The following is a 14,101-nucleotide window of genomic DNA, read 5'->3' as shown; positions in this document are numbered from 1 at the left end:
ACAAGTTGGTGAAGAGCTAGGTAAGGTGGTACGTGGACTATTAGTTGAATTTACAAGCATGTTAGAATAGGAGTTACAAATACAATATTCCGTTCTTCACTTAATTAATTCTCTTCACAAGCCAATTGAAAAATGTTGCAACATTTATAATATTTTCTCTAATAAACAATATGCACTTTCTCTCCCCTACTTCTATATAAATACATGTGATAAGTGGCTTCATTGCGCTTACTAGGTAATTCAACCAAATAAATTTATTTCATTTTAGTTAATAAATTAATTTTATATGATTAACTAAATTCCCCCAACCATGACATTTATACCATTATAATATGTACAAACCCTAGCAACCATGAACAGTTCATCCTTAGGATTTAAGAAACATGATTATAATTTTGTCTACTTGCATGGTGTATATGCCTTTCACAATACTTTTGTAGATGCTTCCAATCCATTAAATACAATGAATCCAAGTGATATATAAGTTTAAATAGTTTCCATGTACTTCAAGGTTGTAAATTGTTAAATATTTATGAATGACCTTTTAACCTTCTAATTTGTAACATGTAATAATATATTTTTATGAATAAAAAACTGCCAAAAGCTCGAAAGACATTTGAAAAATGGTACACCAAAAAATTACTATGATGAATTATGGTGGCTTGTTAACTAAATCTTCCATCATTGGTTACACCATTGTTCGGTCCATGTTGTTTCCCATTGATATATGGATGACTCTAACACCATAGGTTTTGTCTAACTTCAAAACATCGTTGTGCTTGAGAAATTCAAACATGGACTTGCATTTTCTTTAGTAGGATTTGTTCTAACCTCATTTAATAAGAAATATCTTTGAGCATATTTGTCGAACTATAATGAATTTTAACTCTCCATGGTTGTCATCCTTTACTTTTGTATTTGAAACATTATCTTCTTCTGAGACAAACAATTGCTTTGTTGGTTGTTTGTACCCTTGTCAAGCATAAGAATTTTGCAACACTTTTGATGTGACAAACCAATTGTTGATGTTCCCTTACTTTGAGCATATACTTTCTCTAATCCATTCTCTATATTCTTTTGGAATGGCTAGCTTCTTCATTGTATTTTGAACAACACTAAGAAACCTCCTTGTTGTAGGCCAGTATAATTAATAATTGTCCCTTGCATCACTAGGATACAGATATCTTACGTTTTTACAAGCTTTGAAAATAAGACGACAAGGGAATACGTATCAAGGATCATTGGAGAGAGCTCTCTCTCTAGGGGATGATATAAGGGATCATAGGTGAAAATTCATAGGGGGCTCCCCTAACACCCCTCCTCTCACACACACCTAGATACAGGAAAAATGATGAAAAAATCCAAATAACTAGTAATATTAATAAAGAAAGTTAATGGGGTAATTGATCAGGTGCTCAGTATTTAGCTCAAAAATAAAAGTTCTCGGAATATCTCGAAACCTGAATGACCACATCCATCTCAGAAAAAAGATCCTAACAAACTTGTTTCGTAAAAAACTGAGTTCGTATGAGAAAGTTATTGTGTTCTGATCGCTTTGCTAAATAGGAAAATTTTTCAAACAAAATGCCCAGTCACTGCACAGTGAGCAGTCCCTACTGCTGACGTGGCAGGTGACTAGGTATGGTCAATGGTGATTCACAGGTGGACAAGTGGCATCGTTTCATTGGGTTTTAGGTGGTGTGTTGACACGTTTCTATTGGTTCATTTTGGGCCAATGAAAGAATGCCACATGGCAAGCCCGGAGGCTGCCACGTGGCACCTCCCAAAGGCTTTGACACTCTCAACACAGTGGAACAAAAATTTATGGTGGAGGTCGGGGTCGAACCAACGACCTCTGACATACCATCTACATACCTTCACTACCTCCACTACCACCGTGGTTCTTACCATGTATGTTCTCCATTACTATTTAAAGTGTAACGGTTGGGAGTTGGACAGTTAGGGGAGGGCTAGCCCTCCCCCATGTGAATGCATTCGTTATAAACCGAAAACAGTTTGCGTTAAACTCGGTGGCTCTAACCTACCAAATTTGTGATGGTTTAAAATATTTCATGTGAACACGATTACCACAACATCAAACGGTCAATACTTCCGACGGGCCATTAACCCGGCAGTTAATGCAATGCTAACCATCGCATGTGAACAACCCACCAAAACCGTCAGATGTTAAGGATAAGGTTTGTGCTAATCCGGATTAATTTAATTAAGCACAGTTTAATTGTTAGTTAACTCTTAGTTTATTCTGGTGGAGGATTTGGCGGCGCCCCCAATTTCGGGCTTGCCTCCAGATTTAGTTCGCTAACTGGAGTCCTTCCAGATTTAGCGGAACTTTTCTAAGAAAAGTCTAACTGAGTCATGGGGAAGTCAATTTTCGACCAAATTGATCTCAGGAAGAGGTGCTATTGGCTAATTTGGACATTTTGAACACATTGGTGTAGGTATCAGGAGCCATAGAGCTTTGTAAAACAACATTTTTCCACATTGAGCTAATACGGAGTCCCAAGCCATGGAAGCTGGACCAAGGAGGGGTAGCCTAAGAGGGGTGAAATCCTTCATCAAAACATTGTGTTAAAGTGTCTCTTTGATGGTTTGTTGTATTTTGAATGTCTACTGTTGAGTATTCATTTTTGAAGCTATTTTTCTTATGAATGTCATTTTAAACTTAAGGAAACTTCCCGGATTAAATCCACAAACAACTAATGAAACCTCAGTACAAGAAGCAATAAGAAAGCGTATGTTTAGAAATTTTTAATTGATATTAGCACAGCAAAAACTAATCATTTAAAAATAGATCAAGTTGGTATCAAAGCAAAGGTTGAATTTCTTGATTGCTTGAGCTTGTGCAATTAGGGTTTTAATGGTTGCAAAATTGTGATGCTTACAAGGTTAAAGTTGCAAAAAGGAGAAGAGAAGATATTGGTTGCAACTCCTGAGGTAATGCCCAAAATAAGGAGAGCCACAAGGCCACAATCTCCATCACCCAAAGTTCCAATTCAAGCTGCACTTGAAACTCCTCAAGTTTTGCCTTCAACTGATATTGAAGAGGTACAAGCAGTACCAATTTCTGAGCTTGAATCCACAGCCATTATGTATGGAGAAAGAGAACTTGAAGGTCCTTCTTCAGAAGAGGAAGAATTCAAGAAATATTTCTTCACTTTAACTGAGATGGTTAAAGTCCTCTATGAAGAGAGGAACACTATAATGGTTGGAGAGAGTTCTAAACCTCCACATGGAGAAGGAAGCTCAAAGGATAAAAAAGATGAGAAGAAGGATTCCAAAGGGAATGGTGGAAAGCCACCTCCATCTCCACCATCCTCATCATCTTCATCATCTCACACAACATCATCTTCCACTACCACCACTGAAACTGCCCATACTCATTCAAAAACCCCAAAAGGAAAGACTCCCTTACTTAAATTGGATATAAAATTCGAACTTCCCATTTACAATGGAGTTGTGAATGCAGAAAAGTTGGATAATTGGATTCGATAGTTGGAGGTATACTACAGAATTCAAAACCTTCAAGAAGATGACATAAAGATCCAGTTGGCTTCACTAAGGCTAGAGGGAGATGCACTAGTTTGGTGGGAAGAAAATACTCAAGAGGAAATGAGAATCCATGGTAAGATATCCATTACTTGGGTTGAATTTGTTTCTACAATTAAAAGGCAGTTTTATCCTTTAGCTTATATGCAAAAAGCCATTATGAGTTGGCATAAATTTAGGCAACTTAAAGACAAACAGTCCAAGATTATACACAGGAGTTTAGGAAAAGGGCTTTGTTGCTAAGAGCGAATTTGAATTCCAAAGATACACTACTAAAATATGTTGGGGGTTTGCATTCCTATTTGAAACATATTATCCTTATGTTCAATCCAAACAATTTAGATGAGGTATGTGTGTAAGCCACACACCTTGCATATAGAGGAAAGAACATTCAGGAAGAGGGTAGTAAGAGGAAGCCATTCAAGGGTAAGGAGAAAGAGAAGGGTGGAAAATGGAAGGGAAAGAAAAATGCAAGTGTGAAGAAAGAAGGGGATAAAATCACATGCAAACATTGTTCCAAAGAGGGGCATGATGAAGCCCACTACTGGAAATTGCATCCCGAATTAAGGCCTAAGAAACAAAATAATAAGGGAAAACAAAAGACGATCGCTACCACACAACATGAACTTGTTTCAGACTCTGGTGATGAGACCAAGATTTCAGCCATGGTTACAAAAGCAAAAGAAACTGTTGCAAGCACTAGTTCATCACATAGTCAAAACAATACTCCAAATGAAGAATCAAGAATAGAGTTGTTTCATGTAAGAGTGATTTAAAATCATATAAAGATTGATGCATTATTTGATAGTGGGTCACAATCAAACTTGATTTCAAAAGGCTTGGTAAAAGAACTAAACCTTGAAACTGTACCTCATCATAAGCCATATCCATTGAGTTGGATAGTTAACAATGCAAACTTACAAGTTACAAGGAAGTGTTTATTCAAGTTCGCCATTACTGAAAAGTTCATTGATGAAGTTGAGTTAGATGTAGCTCCACTTGATATCTCAAGAATCGTTTTGGGTAGTCCTTATTTTTATGATAGGAAAGAAGTATTTTATCTCCATGAAAACAAATACATATTTCTCAAGAACGGGGTGGAGTACATTGTGAGAGCCCATCACAAAAAGTTGAACATTTCTTTGGTTAATGTAGGGCAGATGAAGAGACTAGTAAATGCAAGTACAAATTTTGTGCTTCTCATGATCAAGAAAAAGAATGATATTGATTATGAATCTTTTGAAGGTTGTGATGATAAATTGAAACCTGATTTGTTTGATGTGGTAAGCAAGCATGGTGAGATGTTTCAGGAACTAAAGGGGGTACCTCCCAAGAGGGGAATTCAGCATTGGATTTAGTTGCAATAGGTTGTTCCATTTCCAAACATAGGCATGTATCGTATGTTGGTTATGGAGAGCATGGAAATCAAAAACAAAATTCAAGAATTGATTAACAAAGGTATCATACGCCCATCTACTTCGCCATGTGGTTTTCCCATTGTCTTGGTGCAAAAGAAGGATGGAACTTGCCACATGTGTGTGGATTTTCGTGCACTGAAAAAAAATCACGGTAAAGAATCATTATCCACTCCCAAGAATTGATGATTTTCTTGATCAATTGAGGTATGAAAAGTATTTCACTAAGTTATACTTATGAATTAGTTATCATCAAGTTAGGATAGCTGAAGAAGACATTTGGAAAACCGCATTTAAAACTAAACAAGGATCGTTTGAGTGGTTTGCTATGCCTTTCAATCTTAGAAATGCTCCAGCTACTTTCATGAGGGTAATGAATGATGTATTGAGACCATTTCTAGATGACTTTTTCATTTTCTACTTAGATGATATTCTCATATTCATCAAATCAAGAGATGAACATGTCATGCATGTAAACAAAGTACTAGATGTATTGAGAAAAGAACAATTGTTTTTAAAGATGTCAAAGTGTGAATTTGGCAAGAATTATTTGGTGTATTTGGGACACATTGTTGGAGGAGGTGAGATGAAGATCGACCCCTCTAAGGTTGATGTTATTCTAAATTGGCCCAAGCCCAATACAGTTACAGAGGTAAGAATATTTTTAGGGGCAGTACAATATTGGAGAAAGCTTATTGCTAATTTTTCTTCCATTGCATGCATTGACAAGTGTCAATAAAGTCTTACATTGGGGAGATGTACAATAGAAAGCATTTTATGCTTTGAAGCAAAAGATAAGTTCAGCACCGGTATTGGATCTTATGGATCTTAGATAGCCATTCGAGATTCAAACAGATGCAAGTGATTATGCCATGGGAGTAGTTCTATTGCAACATGGTAAGCCCATTTCATTTCATTATGAAATATTTAATGGAGCTATAAATAACTATCCCACCTATGACAAAGAAATTTATGCATTAGTACAAAGTGTTAGGAAATGAAAGCACTATTTGATGGGGAAGGAAACCATCATCCATATCGACCATCAACCATCACAGTACTTACAATCACAGTCAATTTTGCAACAGTCTCAACATTTTAGACAGATGGGTTTTCTACAAAAATTTCATTTGGTTATTAGGTATAAAAAGGGAATCTACAATAAGGTAGTTGATATTCTTTCAAGGCCTATTGTAAATTCATTTGTTATACTCAAGCATAATTATGTTTTTCCTGAAAGTTACATAGAACAATATGCAAATGATAATGACTTTCAAGAAGTATATGCAAGCTTGAGTCAAGGAAATCAAATTGAAGAGTTTGATTATCATGTACATAACAATTTGTTGTATCACTTGGGAAAGTTGTGTATTCCACAAGGAGAAAGAAACAATATCATAAGGGAGGAACACACTTCATTGATTGTTGGACACTTTGGTGTAGGCAAGACAATAGCGAATCTTCAAAGGTATTGTTATTGGTTACACATGTTGGATAATGTTTCTCGTTTCATAAGAGGATGTTCTTTATGTGCTACAAGTAAGCCTAGCAACAGGAAACTTGGTTTATAGACTCCACTTCCGGTACCTTCATGTCCATAGGAGAGTATCTCAATGGATTTTGTAGGAGGTCTTCCATTGTCAAGGAAAGGTCATGATTACTTTTATGTAGTTGTAGATAGGTTCAGCAAGATGTGCATACTAACACCAAGTAAAAAGCAAATTAGAGCTGAACAAATAGCTCATCTTTTCATCCAAAACATTTGGGTTCATTTTGGTCTTCGTACTTCTATTTTAAGTGATCAAGATTCTCGATTTGTTGGGAATTTTTGGTTGAATTTGTGGGACATGATGGAAACAAAGTTGAAGAAGAGTACAACCTTTCATCCACAAACAAATGGACAAATCGAGGTGGTCAATCAAACAGTCAATGGCACTATACTTCAATACTTGTCATCGCTCTTAGTACCACACGTTGTCCTTGTTTTGTTCAAAAGTCAATTTTTGTAACACAGTCACACTATTGTTGTCAATTCCAATCCTAACACAGTAATCGCCAACAACATAACTCTCCTCAACATCGTCTTCTTCACATAAGCAAGATCACATTACTGTTAACTATCTCCCATATGCACAATCCAATATGCCACAACTTTTTCCTATACCCAACCTTAATATGTCTCAATTTCTTCCTTAGGAAACACAAATTCATCAACATTCGATCACTACTCATCTAACATGATAATTTTGTTGCAGTACATGTGTTGGGATAGGGTCCCTAGGGTTACTTTTTTGGGTAATTTAACCCAATCTTGTAAAAGTTTTTGTAAAAGAATGGAAAGTATCCGCAATATGTGGATGTGGAGCACGCAAATAGATAGGAGTCAAAATGGTTTTAGCCCTTATTTTTGGTCGGTTTTAAGATTCTCCCATGGTCCGTGGACCATGGTATTGTATGAAGGAAAGCTATAAATAGTTGAGTCATAGCAAGTCTTAGAGATAACTTTTGATAGAGAATTGGGTAGGCTGAAAGGTTTTTGTTGTCTTGGGCAAGTGTTAAGCCAGGAAGGCTCTGCTTCCTGTGCATAGGTGAAGAATGGAAGGCTCCTACAGTTGAGTGCGCATGAGGCCTAGATAGAGTCTGCAGCTGAGTACGCAGACCCTTGCACTGAGTGCGTAGGGTAGGAGAGTCTGTAATATGATAATCGAAGATCAATAAAGACTGTTTGGAAGAATTACTGTGTATTTTTGTGAATCCGTTTATGTTATATTATGTCGAATAAATGATATGTTTTATGAAATAATGAATGAATGTTGCATGAATTCACTGAATCTATCTTAATGTTGCATGATATGAATAGTTATCTACTTTCATGAAGTTAAAAGTTATTTCTATTACGTTTTCAAATGAATTGGATAGATCTGCGAGAACTCAGATCTAGGGTTATTTATTGATGCACAAAAATAGATTGGTTGTCTAGTTAAGGTCCGCAACGACTGATCATAGACCTTCACAAAGGTCTAGAATTCTTTTTAACTTAGATATAGTAACAAGCTCTAGAAGGATATCGATCTGTGCTAAGGTATATATGAAGTTGTGTAACCTTAGAAACTGCATATCAAATATCCCTCGATGTAGAAACATGGTTCTAGCATCCCCCAATACTACTTCAGGTGAGATTTCATCCTACGCTACAAAAGGGCCAACAGTTGAGGGTTTTGTTGGTTAGCGTGAACAACTCTTAACCTGGGTCAGGCCCCCTTAAGCCAACAAATGGTTCCATTGCTGGGACCAGATCTTCTTAAGAGATATGTGATGTCGCATCATTGGAATCCGAATAAGAAAGAGATTGAAAAGTGGTTAGATCGGAAGATTCATGAGTTTGTGGCTCAAGAAAATAGGAATCCACGTCTATCGAAGGCAGATTGGTTGAATAGATATCTGTATACAGAGGTACACAAAATTTTCTTTTGCACTTTTCCATGCGAATTATATGAGTGCTTAGCTAAATTGGCAGACAGTCAAGGGAGGTGGAAGCTCGATATTCCTATACTGTGGACTTCATAATTGGTGCGAAGACTAGAGGCATCTGAAAACAAGATCGCCCGGGCTATCGATAATAGGCTTGATCGAATTCTGGGAGGATTTGTTACCCAATTTTTAGTTGACACATCTATTAGCTATACCGAAGTAGAGCGAATATTCTTCAAAGGATCACAAGGTAAGTACTTAAGGTCATTGAATACTTGGATTAAAATTCTATTATGTGAAAAGCGGGTAATGGCATTACCTTAATGTTTGGAGCTAGATGAAGTGGAAGATTCTTTAGAAGAAGTGACGGATTAGGTCTAGAGTATAGTCCGTTGATTGAACCTCCTTCAATTGACAATGAAGGGGCGTGCTGACTACGCCACAAAGTATCGTTCAGTTAATAACTTAGGGTATTTCAAGGATATCTCATCCATCCACTCCACCTCCGCCTCCAGCTCCACCTCATACACCTAGGACTTCACCTCCTCCACCTCCACTCCCACCATTCAACATGGAAAATGCAATAAAGATGTCGATTTTTAAAGGAACGGATGATGAAGATCTAGAAAAATTTTGGTTTGTTGTGGGAGTTGTGTGGATAGTGCAGCAGGTTACCGATGAAAATATTAAGAAAGCACAATTGGTTACAGCCTTGCAGGATCGTGCACTAACTTGGTACATAAATTATTGCACTGATAACCCCAACACGTCGTTGGCAGATACCCAGCTAGCTTTAAACAAGGAGTTCAGTAGGCCTAAGTCAGAGGCGCAGTCAATAATTGAATTTAAGGAGATCCGAATGAGAGTTGATGAGATGCCTTGGGACTTTGATCAGAGGTTGAAGTGCCAGATCAGGTAGGCTAATATGAAAATCTCAGATACCCAACATCGTGACTAGTTTATAGCATCACTTTTGCCACATTTAAGAATACCTCTGTCACAACAGAAGATAGCAACGCAAGCAGAAGCCTTGGAGATTGCGATGAGGCTACACGCATCACCTATTCCGAATACAAACCTTGGGGTGCAATAGATTCATTCGCAGCTAGAGAGCCTACACTTGGAGTTGCAAAATTGAAGAAAGGAAGGGAAGCTCAGCCAGAGGTGTGCGCTAAGATCTGGTGTCTAAACTATAAAAGCCATGGACATGATAAGGATCATTGCCCTGTCTTTAAGAATTATATTATAAGGGGAGGACATGTAACCCTAAAACTAGAGACTAATATTGGGACGAGAGCGAGAGCTGCGCAGTGGTGTGCTATTTGTCAAGTTACAGGACAACATGCTACTGATAATTACCATCTATTACAGAAGTTTGTACAGACCCCTCAATAGTTATTTTGCAATTTTTTTAATTTCGTAGGGAATGATGAGCCCCATTGTAGAATTTATGAGTTGATGATGGATAGAACCCCTACCTACAAAATGCAGGCAAAAAGCCAACCTCAAGATCAAGGCGTAAGAGCAGCACACGGAGGATTCCAAGGCCGAGGACGAGGAAGAGGCGTTGGACCAGGGCAAGGGTGTGGGAAGATAATTTTCTATAACTGTGGTGAAGCAGGGCACTTCATGTGCGATTTTCCAAATCCCACGCATCCCTCATGTCAGTATTGTCGACAGTTTGATCATGTCATAGAGGAATTTCTGGTCCTTATGGAAAAAATGCAAGAAAAGAAGGCGCATCCTCAGCATCGTACACAGAAAATTCAGGTGATGAGGATTGAGCCCCGCGAAGAGGATAAGAACATAAACATTATGTTAAGAAGTGGTATAACAACTAGCATAGGTAAAGGTAAGCAACCTGAGGAAAAGGGATGGGTACACAAGACTATTGAGAAGGAAGTCGACTTTGATCTGAATCGCACTAAAGAAACTTTCTTGGAAGCAAAGAATGACTTTGTTGAGGCCTCCACCTCAAGAACTCAGGAGAAAACATTGGAGACTAATGCGTCACCAGAAGTAGATCCTTCCACACTAGCTACTTTCCTGAAAACTTGTATGAATTTGCTACAGGATCAGAAAGTTGTTGAAGGGTTTCAAGACTTAATAGACAAGTGTGCTAATAAGGAAAAGACTCATACGGAGTAGTCCACAGTAAGGAATATTGGCAAGAATAAGGCATGAATAGGGCGCGAGATGAGGCTAATCGCATAGATAGGTGAATATGAAATCGATCAGGTCATCTTGGATCTGGGGTCTAATGTGAATGTATTTCCTAAGCAAGCATGGGAGAGGATGGGAGACCTATGCTATGATGGTCTCCTATTCAGTTGTGCATGGAAAAGCAACAGAAGATTATCCCAATGGGGCACTTATATGGTGTCACAATGGGCATCGAGGGTGCGAGTACATTAGCTGACTTCGAGGTCATTGAGATAGTGGATGACAGTAACCCATACCCCGCACTATTAGGAATTGACTGCGCTATTGATATGAACGGGGTAATCAACTTGAAGAAGCGAAAGATGTCCTTTGAGAAGAAGTCACTCAAGGTAATAGTGCCATTAGACCCTACAGAGGGGGTACATTACACTGAACCTATGCACGACTATGTAGAAAGTGACGATGATCTTAATCAGATATACAAGATAACAACACGTGATGAGGATTGGATCAATCCTACTATTGGCATTATGATAGAAGTTTTGTCCTTGATGGCAACTTACACAGATGACAGATCATAGTGTAGCAGGCCAGTAGCGAAGAATTGATGATCAAACTCCCAGAATGAAAGGAAAAAGATATATACGCAGGTTCACCTTGACCAAGCCGCATATACACGTGGGTTATACGTTCCAAAGACGCGTATGCGTATACACGCACTTTCACACAAGGAAAAGCGCGTACATGGGGGAGAACTTATTTTTGGTCTGTGGTATTTAGTCCTTGGTACTTGAACCTATGGTTTTGGACCATGGTATCTTGTCAGAAGTGTTAATCCCAAGTATTGGGTCCATGGTATTGATTTGTTATGGTTTTGGACCATGGTATTGAGTAAGGCCTAAGACTATAAAAGGAGAAGAAGATCATTAGGCAATTGAGAAAGTCTTGAATATCTGATGAAGTATGAGATCCAGTATGCAAGTTATGGGTTTATGATGCATTGCTTGATCTAAGCTAAGGAGGAATCTCAACGGTCGATGGGGAACAAGATCTAAGGATAGATCGGGATCTCATGGCTTGGAATGAATCATCTCTACACGATTTGATCTTTTTTAGTCTAGATCTATATACTGACGCATGTAATGTTCTGTAAATGTTATGATTTGGGTATGACTGATGTCTGCAACAGCTGCAAAGCTCTGAGTTAATATTTGCAGATGTGTACACGGGTTAGCTTTGGTAAAAGCGTGTATGTACGCGGGTTTGGTTCATCGTAGTAGCGTATACATTATGAAGTATGATATTTGAAGTTGCAGTTGGGTCTGATTGTTATTACAGAGTTCTGTTGTCTGCTCTGTGACTGCAGTTTGTTGATAAGGTTTCAGTGATTCAGTATTGGGTGATTCAGAGATTGATGATGCTAGTGTTGATTGATAGTGTGCTTCAATGATATTAATGGGTCCAGTATGAAAATTGGATGAAGCGTGGCCTTCAGAGTATGATGTTGTGTTCCATGAGTATCCAGTCTGAAAATTTATGAAACGTGGTACCTCGAGGAAAAAAGAGAAGTTTGTAGCCTTCTGTAGGTCGGCACCTATGTACTAGTACATCAACTAGTACAAGAGCAAAGGGGGTGGTAGCTCCCTTCCAATAGCAGCTAGAGAACGAGTAAAGGTTGGAGCATTTCTGTAGACCGACACCTACGTACTAGTAAATGGATCGGCTAGTACAAGAGCTAAGGGGGTTGTATCTCCCTTCCAGGAGGGTCTGGAGAACGAGAGAAGGTTGTAGCCTTCTGCAAGTAGAAGCCTGTGTACTGGTACAAGACTGCACCAGTACAGAAATATCGTAAAATGAAGTTTCTTGTTAAAAGAAGATTGAGACGACTTGCAGCAGGTGGTTTTCACCCACATTGGGTTTCCACCTTATATCATGGTGTTCATGTGTGCTTCTTGTGTGTGATGATCTGTTCTGTTTTACTACACTTGCTTACTATTCATATGGATAATGAAGTTTTGATGCACTAAATAAAGATCAACATTTAATGGATTAACTGAATCATAAGTATTTTGGATATACGCTAGTTGCATTGGACACAGTTGTGTATACACGCGGGTTCCATTAACTGAAGTAGCGTATATGTATCTAAGTATGGAAATGAAAAAGTTTTATTGATTTAATAATACTGATTCACACCCCCCCTCTCAGTATTATTTCCAACAATTGGTATCAGAGCAGGTCCTTTGGTAGAAGCTTGATTGCTTGGAGATTCGTAGATCAATGGGAAAGAAGCTTAAGAAGAAGGCGCCAAAGAAGAAGAAGACATCTCAGAAGAGCTATGACAGTGGGAGAATTGATTGGGGAATATGTGGAAGAAGCACTTCAGATTTAGAATCACTTCAAGATGAAGAACTATCAGGTATGAATTTGTTATCCTCTGGTGATACATCTATTTATCCATTTGAAGATGATGAAAGCGATAGCGAAACAACTGAATTTTCTCTTATGGGTGAGCAAGAAAGATATCGAATAGAGGCAGTATTTAAAAGGCTTACAAACAAAATTAGAGACCAACAAGATCTATTAAACAAAAGGGAATGTGCTTTCAAAGAAGAAGCTACCAAACTAAAAGCTCAACTAGAGGAAGGTAACAAGGTAAGGAAGTTGTTCAAAGAAAAGGAAGATCAATGTCAAAAGTTGTAGGATGAAGTGAATGAAAGGAGCACAATAATCAAGAAACTCAGAGATAGATCCAGTTACTATGAAAGGCTTGAAGCTATGATCCTCTCACTAAAGGAAGATCTTGAAGAATCAAAGAAGCAGAATAAAGAACTACTCCAAGCTCATGAAAAACAAGAAAATGAAGTTCTTGATCTAAGAAATCAGTTGGAAAAAGGAAGAAATGTTGAAGAAAACATGAAGAAGTAGTATCTTGAAAAGGAAGAGCAATCAGGTTGAGGTAAATATTCTAAAAGATAAATTAGAAGAAAACAATAAGCTCTTACGATTTCAAGATAGTACTAAGATCTTGGATGATATTCTTAGTAGTCAAAGGTCTCCTGCTATCAAAGCTGGTCTTGGTTTTCATGAATCTGTTGAAGAAGAATCTAGTTCACAAAGTAAGACAAGGGAATCTAATGCAAAATCTGAAATGCTCAACAAGGAGATGAGAGGTCAACCCCATCAACAGCCAAGGAAAGAAATTCTTCAAAGAAAATCTTTTACTCCTCCGATGAATAATGTTGAATGTTATGTATGTCACAATCTTGGACATGTTGCAGCCAGATGTAGAAGAAGAGTGGTTCAAGACCGTCATGCAGAAATATCATCACATTCCAGGTACTTTAATGGATATTGTTTTTCTTGCAATATGTTTGGTCACAAAGCTGCTGATTGCTACAGGAGGAATATGAAACATGTAAGATGTTATGCATGTAACAAGCTTGGACATACAGCAAAGGAATGTAGGAACAAAGTATGGGCAC

Source organism: Pinus tabuliformis, chromosome 6 (genome assembly GCF_031772625.1).
Source record: "Pinus tabuliformis cultivar Carrire ecotype Pingquan chromosome 6, CPIR1, whole genome shotgun sequence".
Classification (NCBI taxonomy): Eukaryota; Viridiplantae; Streptophyta; class Pinopsida; order Pinales; family Pinaceae; genus Pinus; species Pinus tabuliformis.
Note: the sequence above shows the minus strand (reverse complement) of the source record.